The sequence below is a fragment of the Bubalus bubalis genome, chromosome 2 (genome assembly GCF_019923935.1).
Source record: "Bubalus bubalis isolate 160015118507 breed Murrah chromosome 2, NDDB_SH_1, whole genome shotgun sequence".
NCBI lineage: Eukaryota > Metazoa > Chordata > Mammalia > Artiodactyla > Bovidae > Bubalus > Bubalus bubalis.
Window position 1 is genome coordinate 47,130,617 of NC_059158.1, and position 13,066 is coordinate 47,143,682.

General features: G+C 37.5%; 1 protein-coding gene across 1 annotated transcript in view; it reads right to left on the reverse strand.

Moving 5' to 3' along the window:
- The window catches only part of BMP5 (bone morphogenetic protein 5), a 150,270-nt gene that overhangs the window by 51,603 nt on the left and 85,601 nt on the right, over nt 1–13,066 (reverse strand). The window lies entirely within an intron of this gene.

A 13,066-nucleotide genomic window follows, 5' to 3' on the forward strand; every position in this document is an offset into this window, starting at 1 on the left:
TCCAAGTAGGGGAGGTGGCGAGTGACAGCCAGCAGGCCGGCTTAAATGTTTTCACAATGGGGCACAGACATTTATATTCACAGTAGAACATTAGGAAGGGGTTGAATTCTACACAGCACATTTCCTTTCAAAGAAAACGTGTATATATTTGTGAAAAACATTAACTCAAGGAAAGCACTTAGCACAGTGCTAGACACACGGTGAGCACCCCCTAAGAGGACACGTGCTGAATGCTTTGCTTAGTACTAGGACTAGTGGCATTGTTCTTACCATTTAATTATTCAATTCTTTATGTACTTAGACATGTCAATGCTTAGGAATATTTCTCTTAGGATCTCTTTCACATCTCTCCCAACCACCACCCCACTCCCTCTCATTATAGAAGTTTCTCCTATACTATTGATGGGAATATAAGTTGGTAAAGCATGGGGGTTTCTCAAAAAGCTAAAAATAAGACTGTTCTATACATCAGTGTCTCTTTTGCTGTCTCGTACACAGGGTTATTGTTACCATCTTTCTAAATTCCATATATATGCAGTAGTATACTGTATTGGTGTTTTTCTTTCTGGCTTACTTCATTCTGTATAATAGGCTCCAGTTTCATCCACCTCATTAGAACTGATTCAAATGTATTCAATTTAATGGCTGAGTAATACTCCATTGTGTATATGTACCACAGCTTTCTTATCCATTCATCTGCTGATGGACATCTAGGCTGCTTCCATGTCCTGGCTATTATAAACAGTGCTGCGATGAACATTGGGGTACATGTGTCTCTTTCCCTTCCGGTTTCCTCAGTGTGTATGCCCAGCAGTGGGATTGCTGGATCATAAGGCAGTTCTATTTCCAGTTTTTTAAGGAATCTCCACACTGTTCTCCATAGTGGCTGTACTAGTTTGCATTCCCACCAACAGTGTAAGGGGGTTCCCTTTTCTCCACACCCTCTCCAGCATTTATTACTTGTAGACTTTTGGATCGCAGCCATTCTGACTGGTGTGAAATGGTACCTCATTGTGGTTTTGATTTGCATTTCTCTGATAATGAGTGATGTTGAGCATCTTTTCATGCGTTTGTTAGCCATCTGTATGTCTTCTTTGGAGAAATGTCTATTTAGTTCTTTGGCCCATTTTTTGATTGGGTCATTTATTTTTCTGGAGTTGAGCTGTAGGAGTTGTTTGTATATTCTCGAGATTAGTTGTTTGTCAGTTGCTTCATTTGCTATTATCTTCTCCCATTCTGAAGGCTGTCTTTTCACCTTGCTAATAGTTTTCTTTGATGGACTCTGTGGAAGAGGGAGAGGGTGGGAAGATTTGGGAGAATGGCATTGAAACATGTAAAATATCATGTATGAAATGAGTTGCCAGTCCAGGTTCGATGCACGATACTGGATGCTTGGGGCTGGTGCACTGGGACGACCCAGAGGGATGCTATGGGGAAGGAGGAGGGAGGAGGGTACAGGATGGGGAACACATGTATACCTGTGGCGGATTCATTTTGATATTTGGCAAAACTAATACAATTATGTCAAGTTTAAAAATAAAATAAAATTAAAAAAAAAAGAAAGTGAACTAAAACTTAAAAAAAAAAAAAAAAGCTAAAAATAGATTTACTATATGATCCAGAAATCCCACTCCTGGGGATATATCCAGAAAAAAGCTAACGTTCAAAATGATGCATGTGCCCGTACGTTCATAGCAGCACTATTGACAATAGCCAAAACATGGAAACCATCTACACGTCCATGGATAAGGGAATGGATAAAGAAGATGTGGTACCTAGATACAGCGGAATACTACTCAACCGTAAACAAAATTGTGCCACAGGCAGCAACATGGCTGGATCTAGTGAATATCATACAAAGTGAGGTAAGCCAGAAAGAGAATGACAAATCCACATGATATCAATTTTGTGCAGAATCTGAAATATGACACAGATCAACCTATCTATGAAACAGAAATAGACTCACAGTCATAGAGAACAGATTTGTGATCGCCAAGGTTGAGGAGACTTTGCGGGGAGGGAAGGAGTAGAGTTTGGGATTAGCAGATGCAAACTATTATATATAGGATGGATAAACAACAAGGTCCCCCAGTCTAGCACAGAGAGCTATATTTAACATCCCATGATAAACCATAATGAAAGAGGATATGGAAAATTATATATTTTATATATATATATATATATATATATATATACTCACACAGAACTGAGCCACTTTACTGCACAGTAGAAATTCACACTACATTGTAAATCAGCTATATTTCAATAAAGAGTCAGAAAAATATACTTAGACATTAAAAAAGTTCTTACTCATTTTTCAAAGGCCCAACTCAAGGGTAAATACCTCCCAGTGGCTTTCCCCAAGGTTCTTCACCCTCCAACATGAATTAATTACCCTCATTTGTATTTCCACAACGCTTAGTACATACTTACATCATACTCCTTAGCGCATTGTTTTACAGTTATTAAAGCCTGTGTGTGGCAAGCCCACCTCAACCCCAGCCTCAGGCTATGAACTGTAGGAATCTTACTTACTTGCCTGTGTGCCCTGTGCTGGCCATGTGCAAGGTGCTCAGCACAAGCCTGGTCAACTCAGATGTATTATCTGGAAAATTCAATCATGTGGAAACCTCATTTCCCAATAATGCCAGATATATGAGGTGTGACTGAAAAGTGATGCTTTCTATATAGAATATGAGGCTGTCTGCCTCACATGAAAAGATTAAATAAGTGAAATGATGCAAAGCATGTTAAATTTTTACCAAGAAAAATAAAGATTTGGATAAATATCAGAACACTCTTTTAAATGGCACACATTTAAATAGGAGTATGAATAAATGAAGGAGGTGGGAGATGATAGGAATAAAATATATAATTTTAAGTGTTTTGGATCTTGCTAAGATAAATAAGTGTGAAAAGAGATGACTTCATGTGTCTGTCTCTTTCATATTTGATTACATAACACTATCAAAGTATTTATAGAGTAGAGGGTTAATAGATCAGACAGTGTCTTGAACATAAAATATATCTATAAAGCATAAACCTAAATTACTGCAAGGTCCCCCACTCTGACACTCCTAGATGATACCTTAGGGGCAGTAAGCTTTAAATATGCGAAATTACATATATGCACACACATACCTGGGCTTCCCGGGTGGTGCTATTGGTAAAGAACTTCTCTGCCAATGCAAGAGTCATAAGAGATGTGGGTTTGATTCTTGGAGGGAAAATTCCTTGGAGGAGGGCATGGCAACCCATCCCAGTATTCTTGCCTGGAGAATTCCATGGATAGAGGAGCTTGGCGGGCTACAACTATAGGGTCACAGAGTCAGTCATGACTGAAGCAACTTAACACACAGACACCTACACACACACACACACACACACACACACACACGTGCACATTTGCAATATCAAATGCACTGCCTTAAAGAGTATAGCCTGCATTGACTTTTCAATTGTTTCTTGCTGCTAAGTCACTTCAGTCGTGTCCGACTCTGTGCGACCCCATAGACAGAAGCCCACGAGGCTCCCCCATCCCTGGGATTCTCCAGGCAAGAACACTGGAGTGGGTTGCCATTTCCTTCTCCAATGCATGAAAGTGAAAAGTGAAAGAAAAGACGGTCAGTCGTGTCCGACTCTTCATGACCCCATGGACTGCAGCCCACCAGGCTCCTCCATCCATGGGATTTTCCAGGCAAGAGTACTGGAGTGGGTTGCCATTGCCTTCTAGAGTTACACTATTACAATCATTGATCACATATTGAACTATATATTTGATCAACTGCTTCAAGTCTAGTCATCATTTCTGTTGAAGGCTCATATACTTGGTAATACAAGAAATAATAATCTTGTGAAACAAGCAAAATACAAATGGTATAGTTAATAACATTAGTGGAATTAAAAGTAAATATTTTAGCCATGAGCCTCCCTCACCAGTTTTTTTTAAAGATTGTCAAGATTAGGGAATGGGTCACTTAGAGCAGAAATCTGATTTTTCATGTTGTTCAAATGTGTTACATTAAAGGATTTATCAGGTACAAAAATACAGCATTTAGTTTGAATTATATGCCTCTTGATGAAAGTGAAAGAGGAGAGTGAAAAAGTTGGCTTAAAGCTCAACATTCAAAAAACTAAGATCAAGGCATCTGGTCCCATCACTTCATGGCAAATAGATGGGGAAACAGTGGAAACAGCATCAGACTTTATTTTCTGGGGCTTCAACATCACTGCGGATGGTGACTGCAGCCATGAAATTAAAAGACGCTTACTCCTTGGGAGGAAAGTTATGACCAACCTAGATAGCATACTCAAAAGCAGAGACATTACTTTGCCAACAAAGGTCCGTCTAGTCAAGGCTATGGTTTTTCCAGTAGTCATGTATGGATGTGAGAGTTGGACTGTGAAGAAAACTGAGTGCCGAAGACTTGATGCTTTTGAACTGTGGTGTTGGAGAAGACTCTTGAGAGTCCCTTGGACTGCAAAGGAGAGCCAACCAGTCCATTCTAAAGGAGATCAGCCCTGGGATTTCTTTGGAAGGAATGATGCTAAAGCTGAAACTCCAGTACTCTGGCCACCTCATGCGAAGAGTTGACTCATTGGAAAAAGCTCTGATGCTGCGAGGGATTGGGGGCAGGAGGAGAAGGGGACGACAGAGGATGAGATGGCTGGATGGCATCATCGACTCGATGGATGTGAGTTTGAGTGAACTCCGGGAGTTGGTGATGGACAGGGAGGCCTGGCGTGCTGCAATTCATGGGGTAGCAAAGAGTCAGACACGACCGAGCGACTGAACTGAACTGAACTGAACTGAATAGCGCAGATGATGCTGTAAGGTGTCAAGGGTCTTGCAGTTGTGTAGCGCTGCCTTTCTCATCATAGAGATCTCAGAATTCCATAGGCTGATAGCCCGGTTACTATCATTTAAGGCTTATGAAAGTTGTCAAGGCTTAGATATGTTCAATTACATCCTCCAACCCCATTGAAGGCGCGCACACACACACACACAAGCTGCTAAATGGTCATACCGGTAGAATACAGATCTTTGACCCATTGGGATCATACCAATGGTAGATTGGTTGTGGTTACCTGTAATTTGTTAATATGTATGACCTTAAATTCATGGGAATCCCAGACTACACCTTCGTATCATCCCTGTAGATGTCAAGGCCATAATTTAGTGCCACAAATCTACTGAGTTCTATACCAATCACTCTCTCTAAGGGTAATAACAGGCATAGTTCATAAAGCACTCAGCCTTGTCTCATAATTACTAGATTGATCATTTTTAGTATTATTTAAGCATTCCCAACATAGAGGAGCCTTTAAACTTAAATGACCATAGCCTGGTGTTAACCATGTAGATCCTCCTCCATAATTGTAGGAGTTTCCCTTTTAATAGATGAGAAGTTAATTTTTTCTTAGTTCAATTCAAAACACTATTATATCTTTTTATTTTATTTTATTTTATTTTTAAACTTTACATAATTGTATTAGTTTTGCCAAATATCAAAATGTATACTATATATGTGTGTATATATATATATATGTATACTATATATATATACTATATAGGTCCTACAAGGACCTACTGCATAGCACAAGGAAAGTGCTACAGTTAATATATTTTAATAACCTGTAATAGATGAGAATGTAGAAGAAGATGTTGGGCTTCTCTGGTGGCTCAGAGATAAGAATCTGCCTGCCAAATAGGAGATACAAGTTGATCCCCAGGTTGAAAAAATCCCCTGGAGAAGGAAATGGCAATCCACTCCAGTATTCTTAGCTGGGAAATTCCATGGCCAGAGAGGACCCTGGCAGGCGATAGTCTATGGGACCACAACAGAGTCAGACACGACTTAGCAACTAAACAACAACATACATGTATGTATAAATGTATGACTGAATCACTTGGCAGTTCACCTGAAACTAACTCAACATTGTAAATAAACTGTATTTAAATTAAAAAAAATTTTAAACACTAAAGGAGTACATCAAGGCTATATATCGTCACCTTGCTTATTTAACTTATATGCTGGGTACATCATGAGAAATGCCAGGCTGGATGAAGCACAAGCTGGAATCAAGATTGCTGGGAAAAATATAAATAACCTCAGATATGCAGAGGACACGACCCTTATGGCAGAAAGAGAAGAGGAACTAAAGAGCCTTTTGATGAAACTGAAAGAGGAGAGTGAAAATCTGACTTAAAACTCAACATGTGGAAAACTAAGATTATGGCATTCAGTCCCATCACTTCAGGGCAAATAGATGGGGAAATAATGGAAACAGTGACAGACTTTATTTTCTTGGGTTCCAAAATCACTGCAGATGGTGACTACAGCCACAAAATTAAAAGACCCTTGCTCCTTGGAAGTATAGTTATGACCAATCTAGACAGCATATAAAAGGCAGAGACATTGCTTTACCAACAAAAGTTCATATAGTCAAAGCTATGGTTTTTCCAGTAGTCATGTATGGGTGTGAGAGTTGGACTATAAAGAAAGCTGAGTGCTGAAGAACTGATGCTTTTGAACTGTGGTGTTGGAGAAGACTCTTGAGAGTCCCTTGGACTGCAAGAAGATCCAACCAGTCCATCCTAAAGGAGATCAGTCCTGATTATTCATTGGAAGGACTGATGCTGAAGCTGAAACTCCAATACTTTGGCTACCTGATTCAAAGAGCTGACTCATTGGAAAAGACCCTGATGCTGGGAAATATTGAAGGCAGGGAGAGAAGACAGAGAATGAGATGATTGGATGGCATCACCGACTCTATGGACATGAGTTTGAGCAAGCTCCGGGAGTTGGTGATGGACAGGGGAGCCTGGCGTGCTATAGTCCATGGGATGCAAAGAATTGGACACAACTGAGCAACTGAACAGCAACAACGAAGTACATACATAAAACCCACATGCTTGATGACAAAAGTTTTAAGAGGTGACCAAGACTTGAAAATGTCTGAAAGTACTAGTTTCTTTTCCCATCTCCATTTCAGTTCTTAAGTTGAGAAATATATGAAGCCACAAATAATTAATACTCCACAACTAATAACAGCAATTCAGTATTAAAATTAGTTTTTCAAATTGAAATTCTTTGCATTTTAACTGTGATCACCTGATAAATAAATCCATTCTTAATCCATTTTTAATCCATTCTTCTCACTTCCAGAGAATTACAGACAAGGTTTTTAATTGTCAAGAACATTTTCCATAAAAAATGGAAAGAAATAAATTATCTGTGTTCCTCCTATGCCTCTCGTAGCCTAAGAAAAATAAGAGAAACTTATTTTTTTTTTAATCCTGGTGTTTTGTTCAGTTTAGTTTAGCTCTTTGCCTTTGTCTGCCTGGAAATGTTGGATTATTATTTTGTAAAGAAACATGTAAAGCTGTTTCATTATCTTCTTTCACTCAACGATGCTTATGCTTGCTTCTGATTATAAAAATAATTTTTACTATAAAAATTTAGAAAGTACAGAAAGGGGGCTGAATTAAAATTTAAAGTTACCACCAAGCTGTTAATGAAAGCTTACTGCTTCCTTCGTTTTGCACATGAATTTATTTTAACTAATATATGTATAATGTATAAATAAAATTTGTTTCATACTTTTATTTAATTAACATTACAGCCTAAGCACTTTCCAGTGTTACTATTAAATAAAATATCTTTAAAACATAATTTCTTTTTTTAAAAAAATAAATAAATAAAATAAAACACAATTTCTACTTGCTGTATAAAGTGTAGCATTTCAATATTTCAGGAAACAAAGTACAACTTTTTCTCTTCTCTTTAAACTAATACAATTATGTAAAGTTTAAAAATAAAATAAAAAAAAAAGAAAGTGAACTAAAACTTAAAAAAAAAACTGAAATATTCTCAACTTATGCAATGGTAAACAATGATACTGTGATAAACATTTATATGTGAATCTTTGTCTAATTTTCTATATCTCCGATATTTCTGTAAAATAAATTCATGGATAAGCAGTCTCTCATCCACTTTGACTGTATTTTACAGGAAAATTAAATTATTTATTTAAAACTTGGGTTTTCAGGAACAAGCTCACAAATAGCTTCAACTGCTCATAAGCTGGATGGTGTTCATTTCATTATTAGACTTAAGGATGTACCATTTCCCTTAGTATGAATCAGCGATCAGGTAATTTTTTAAACAAAGTCAACTATCATCATTTTGCTTACTTTATCGTGACATGCTGCTGCTGCTGCTGCTGCTAAGCCGCTTCAATCGTGTCCGACTCTGTGCGACCCCATAGACGGCAGCCCACCAGGCTCCCTCGTCCCTGGGATTCTCCAGGCAAGAACACTGGAGTGGGTTGCCATTTCCTTCTCCAATGCATGAAAGTGAAAAGTGAAAGTGAAGTCACTCAGTCGTGTCCGACTCTTAGCATGGACTGCAGCCCACCAGGCTCCTCCATCCATGGGATTTTCCAGGCAAGAGCACTGGAGTGGGGTGCCATTGCCTTCTCCATTATCTTGACATATAAGGAGTTGTATACAAAGGGTAACAAAAAGTAGGTGGTTGCTATAGTAACAGTAGCTACCATTCGCTATTATTTATCTTGACATAAAAGGTAGCTACTGTTATTATAGTAACCACCTGCTTTTTGTTACCCTTTGTATACAACTCCCTAAATCCAAGTAAAATAGATGCTCCTAGAAAGCTGTTGATATATTTATTAAGTATCAACTCTGGTCTTAGCACTGTGATAAGCACTAGTCCTTCCCACAACATCTGAAATATGTTTATTGTTCTGAAATGCTTATTTTTGCCTTTATTTTTGGTTAGATTTATAAACTGAAACTTCAAGATGTACTTTCTCCATATGGGAATTCTGAAGACTGTGCTGTTATTACTATACACTTTCATCATCTGCAATGACTTTGAAATCCTATATAGAAACGTGAAATACACTACGAGGTGTATGGGCCCTTTCTACAGCTTCTGGCCCTTAAATGTCTTTCTTTGGCAGAGAAACTGGAGTGCAAAAAGGGGGTCCTAGACTTACAGACAATGGCACAGTATAGGATTTTGCATTTTATTACACTGTGGATAGGGCTTCCCAGGTGACGCTAGCGGTAAAGAACCCTCCTGCCAATGCAGGGGACATAAGAGACACTGGTTCTATCCCAGGGTCTGGAAGATCCCCTGGAGAAGGGCATGCCAATCCACTCCAGTATTCTTGGCTGGAGAATCCCATGGCCAGAAGAGCCTGGCGGGCTACAGTCCATACGGCTGCACAAAGCGGGGCACAATTGAAGTGACTTCACACACATGCGCACTGTGGATTAATGAACCATGTTTTTTTCACATAGAAGGAAGGCATTTTGCAAGAGATTCTCCCACCTGGACAATGATACATAAAATTGAAGTGTCAGGCATGCATGTGTACATTTGTATGTTTCAGAGATTTAAACAAATAATAAGGAACAATTCCATACACATTAGCAAATACACAGAAGACAGTAAGTATAGCATAACCCTACAGGAGAAAACCAAGAACTTCCAGATATTCAAGATGGATTAAGAAAAGGCAGAGGAACCAGATTAAATTACCAACATCCGTTGGATCACAGAAAAAGCAAGAGAGTTCCAGAAAAGCATCTACTTATGCTTTATTGACTATGCCAAAGCCTTTGACTGTGTGGATCACAGCAAACTGGACAATTCCTAAAGAGAAGGGAATACCAGACCACCCTACCTGCCTTCTGAGAAATCTGTACGCAGGTCAAGAAGCAATAGTTAGAACTTAGTTGGACATGGAACAATAGACTGGTTCCAAGCTGGGAAAGGAGTATGTTAACAGTGTATATTGTCACCTTGCTTATTTAACTTATATGCAGAATACATCATGTGAAATGCCAGGCTGGATGAAGCACAAGTTGGAATCAAGATTGCTGAGAGAAATATCAATAACCTCAGATATGCAGATGACATCATCCTTATGGCAGAAAGCAAAAAGGAACTAAAAAGCCTCTTGATGAACATGAAAGAGAGTGAAAAAGCTGGCTTAAAATTCAACATTCAAAAAACTAAGATCATGGCACCCAGTCCCATCACTTCATGGCAAATAGATGGGGCAACAGTGGAAACAGTGACAGACTATTTTCTTGGGCTCCAAAAATCACTGCAGATGGTGACTGCAGCCATGAAATTAAAAGACGCTTGCTCCTTGGAAGAAAAGCTATGACAAACCTAGACAGCCTATTAAAAAGCAGAGACATTACTTTGTCAACCAAGGTCCATCTAGTCAAGGTTATGGTTTTTCTACTGGTCATATATGGATGTGAATTTGGACCATAAAGAAAGCTGAGCACCGAAGAATCAATACTTTTGAACTGTGGTGTTGGAGAAGACTTGAGAGTCCCTTGGATTGCAAGGAGATCCAACCAGTCCATCCTAAAGGAAATCAGCCCTGAATATTCATTGGAAGGACTGATGCTGAAGCTGAAACGCCAATACTTTGGCCACCTGATGTGAAGAACTGACTCATTTGAAAAGACCCTGATTCTGGGAAATATTGAAGGCAGGAGGACAAGACTGAGAATGAGATGGTTGACTGGCATCACGAACTCGATGGACATGAGTTTGAGCAAGCTCCAGGAGTTGGTGATGGACAGGGAAGCCTGGAGTGCTGCAGTCCACTGGGTCACAAAGAGTCGGACACAACTGAGCAACTGAATTGAACTGAACTGGACAGGAGAAAATCATAAAATGGCAACAGTACTTAATAGTAAATATTAAAAAATGTGAACTTGGTAGAATTGAATTAATATTCAGTTGAATTCACTGAGTTAAATATTTCAAAATAATGTTCATTAAATTGAATAGAATACTATCCAAGCTATGCCATTCTAGAGTCTGGAATGGTAGGGTGAGAAAATATCAATTAAGGAGATACATGTAGTTTAGATTTCAGAAATCATTTTTAAAGAGTTAGGAAAACTATCAGTGAAATTCTGGATCTTACAGTAGATTTAAACACATATTAAAATAAGTAAAGACAACCAAATTATACCCAAGAATAGTGATAGAGCAGTCGGACAGAGTACATGTTTATCAGTTATAATTAGAGAAATACCATAGTTTCAAAATAGACAAATGTTTCATTTTTGGAGAGAAATGAAATTTTCCAAAACTATTATATCTGATTAAGCATCAATACTCATAAATATTTCAAAATGTATTATTAATAAAAGTCAGTATATGTTCATTCATAAATAAACCTATAAATATCAATGAATAATTATTAAATAATTATAAATATTAGCATTATTTTCTAATTACAAGTGTATTAGTCCTTTATTTTCATCATTGTTATTATGTCTTAAATTATGTAACTGTAGTTAACATATTTACAACATAGAATGAAAACAAGCTCAAAGCATAGCTAATTCAGTGGAGGACATTCAAAAATATCCTGAGCAGATAGAACAATGGACCTAAATAAACTTAGGACCTTTAATTGTGGTCAGTGTAAATGTCTATATTTAGATTCAAACAAATTAATAGGGGCCTAGTGTACAAAGAGTTCCTGTAAAAAATACTTGGCATGTTGAATAACCAAGTACAGATTTAACATACATAAAAATATATTGCGAATAGTCAAAAAGTAAGATAATTCAAGCATTTTAGTATACGTCCATGGACAAAGTAGCTGCACTCCATGGGGTCGCTGAGCGACTTCACTTTCACTTTTCACTTTCATGCATTGGAGGAGGAAATGGCAACCCATTCCAGTGTTCTTGCCTGGAGAATCCCAGGGACAGGGGAGCCTGGTGGGCTGCCATCTATGGGGTCACACAGAGTCAGACATGACTGAAGTGACTTAGCAGCAGCAGCAGCAGCATGGAGGAAGTACCCCATTCGTGGCTAATGACAATTTCAAAATTGTAAATCATATTAAACAAATTCATAGTTCTGATTCTAAAAATAAAAAATTACTTAAGACACTGTCCCCTATTTCAGGATGTCACAAGCCCAAATGTCAAAACAGACATAGTTAAAAGAGAAATATAAATGAAGGATTTATTAACTATGGCAATATAATTAAATAGTATTTGAATCATTATTTTCAATTCTATTCATTTAATTTTAAAAGACACCACCATTATTTAGTATTTTTAAAAAAATAAAGTAGTGAGAAAATAATTAGTATCTTTTTAGAAATGGAACCACCAGACTGAGATTTAAAACAAACAAAAAAAACTCACCCATAAACAAGCAGCTAGTATGTGTTACAGCTGAGAAAAGAGCAGAGATATTTGTTTCTGCTTTGAGATCACTGCTCTGAAAATAACAGTGTACAGAGATAAGCTTCTATTAAGGTGTGTCCTGTTGAACTAGTGTTTCATAGGATATTAAGGATAACCAAAGGAAAAGATTCTGTAGTTGAATAATTTATAGAAGACTAGGTAAAACTAAATTGACAGGTTTCTTAGCTGACAAGACTTTACTATTCTGATATGAATGGTGAAGCACCTAAAACACAGTCTGACAAGTAGACTTTTGAAATGCATTTGACTCCAGAAGCATTTTATTCTCTTCTTTTATTGAGTATTATAAGGAGTTAGTTTCTATGGAACACTCACTGGAAAATCCTGTACACTCTAACACCAAAAAAAAAAAAAAAACAAAAAGCAAATGTCAGGAGCTACAAATATTCAATAAGGAGGCCTCAGCAGGTTCATGATAGCTGTCTCTAAATGTTTGTCTTGTCAAAGAAGGAAATAGTATTTCATCAAAGTGGAAATCTAGATTTAATGAATGGAAAACAAATTCCACCTCAACATAATATCTCAATGAGAATTAAAAAAAAATGTAAGAGCAGTCTAACAAAAGTGCTTATCAGTTGTCAAAGGTTTTATATAAATAAAAGGTTTACCAATTTCTATATTGGTAGAAGGTCTGAAAATACCACTAAAGTCTCTTTCTAATTCTTATATTTGATAGCTCATTTGCAGTAATTATCAGCTTAGGTTTTCATACATTTAGTATTTCAGATTCTCTGTCCATTTTTGTACCATATTGAATTAAGCATTTTATAGACA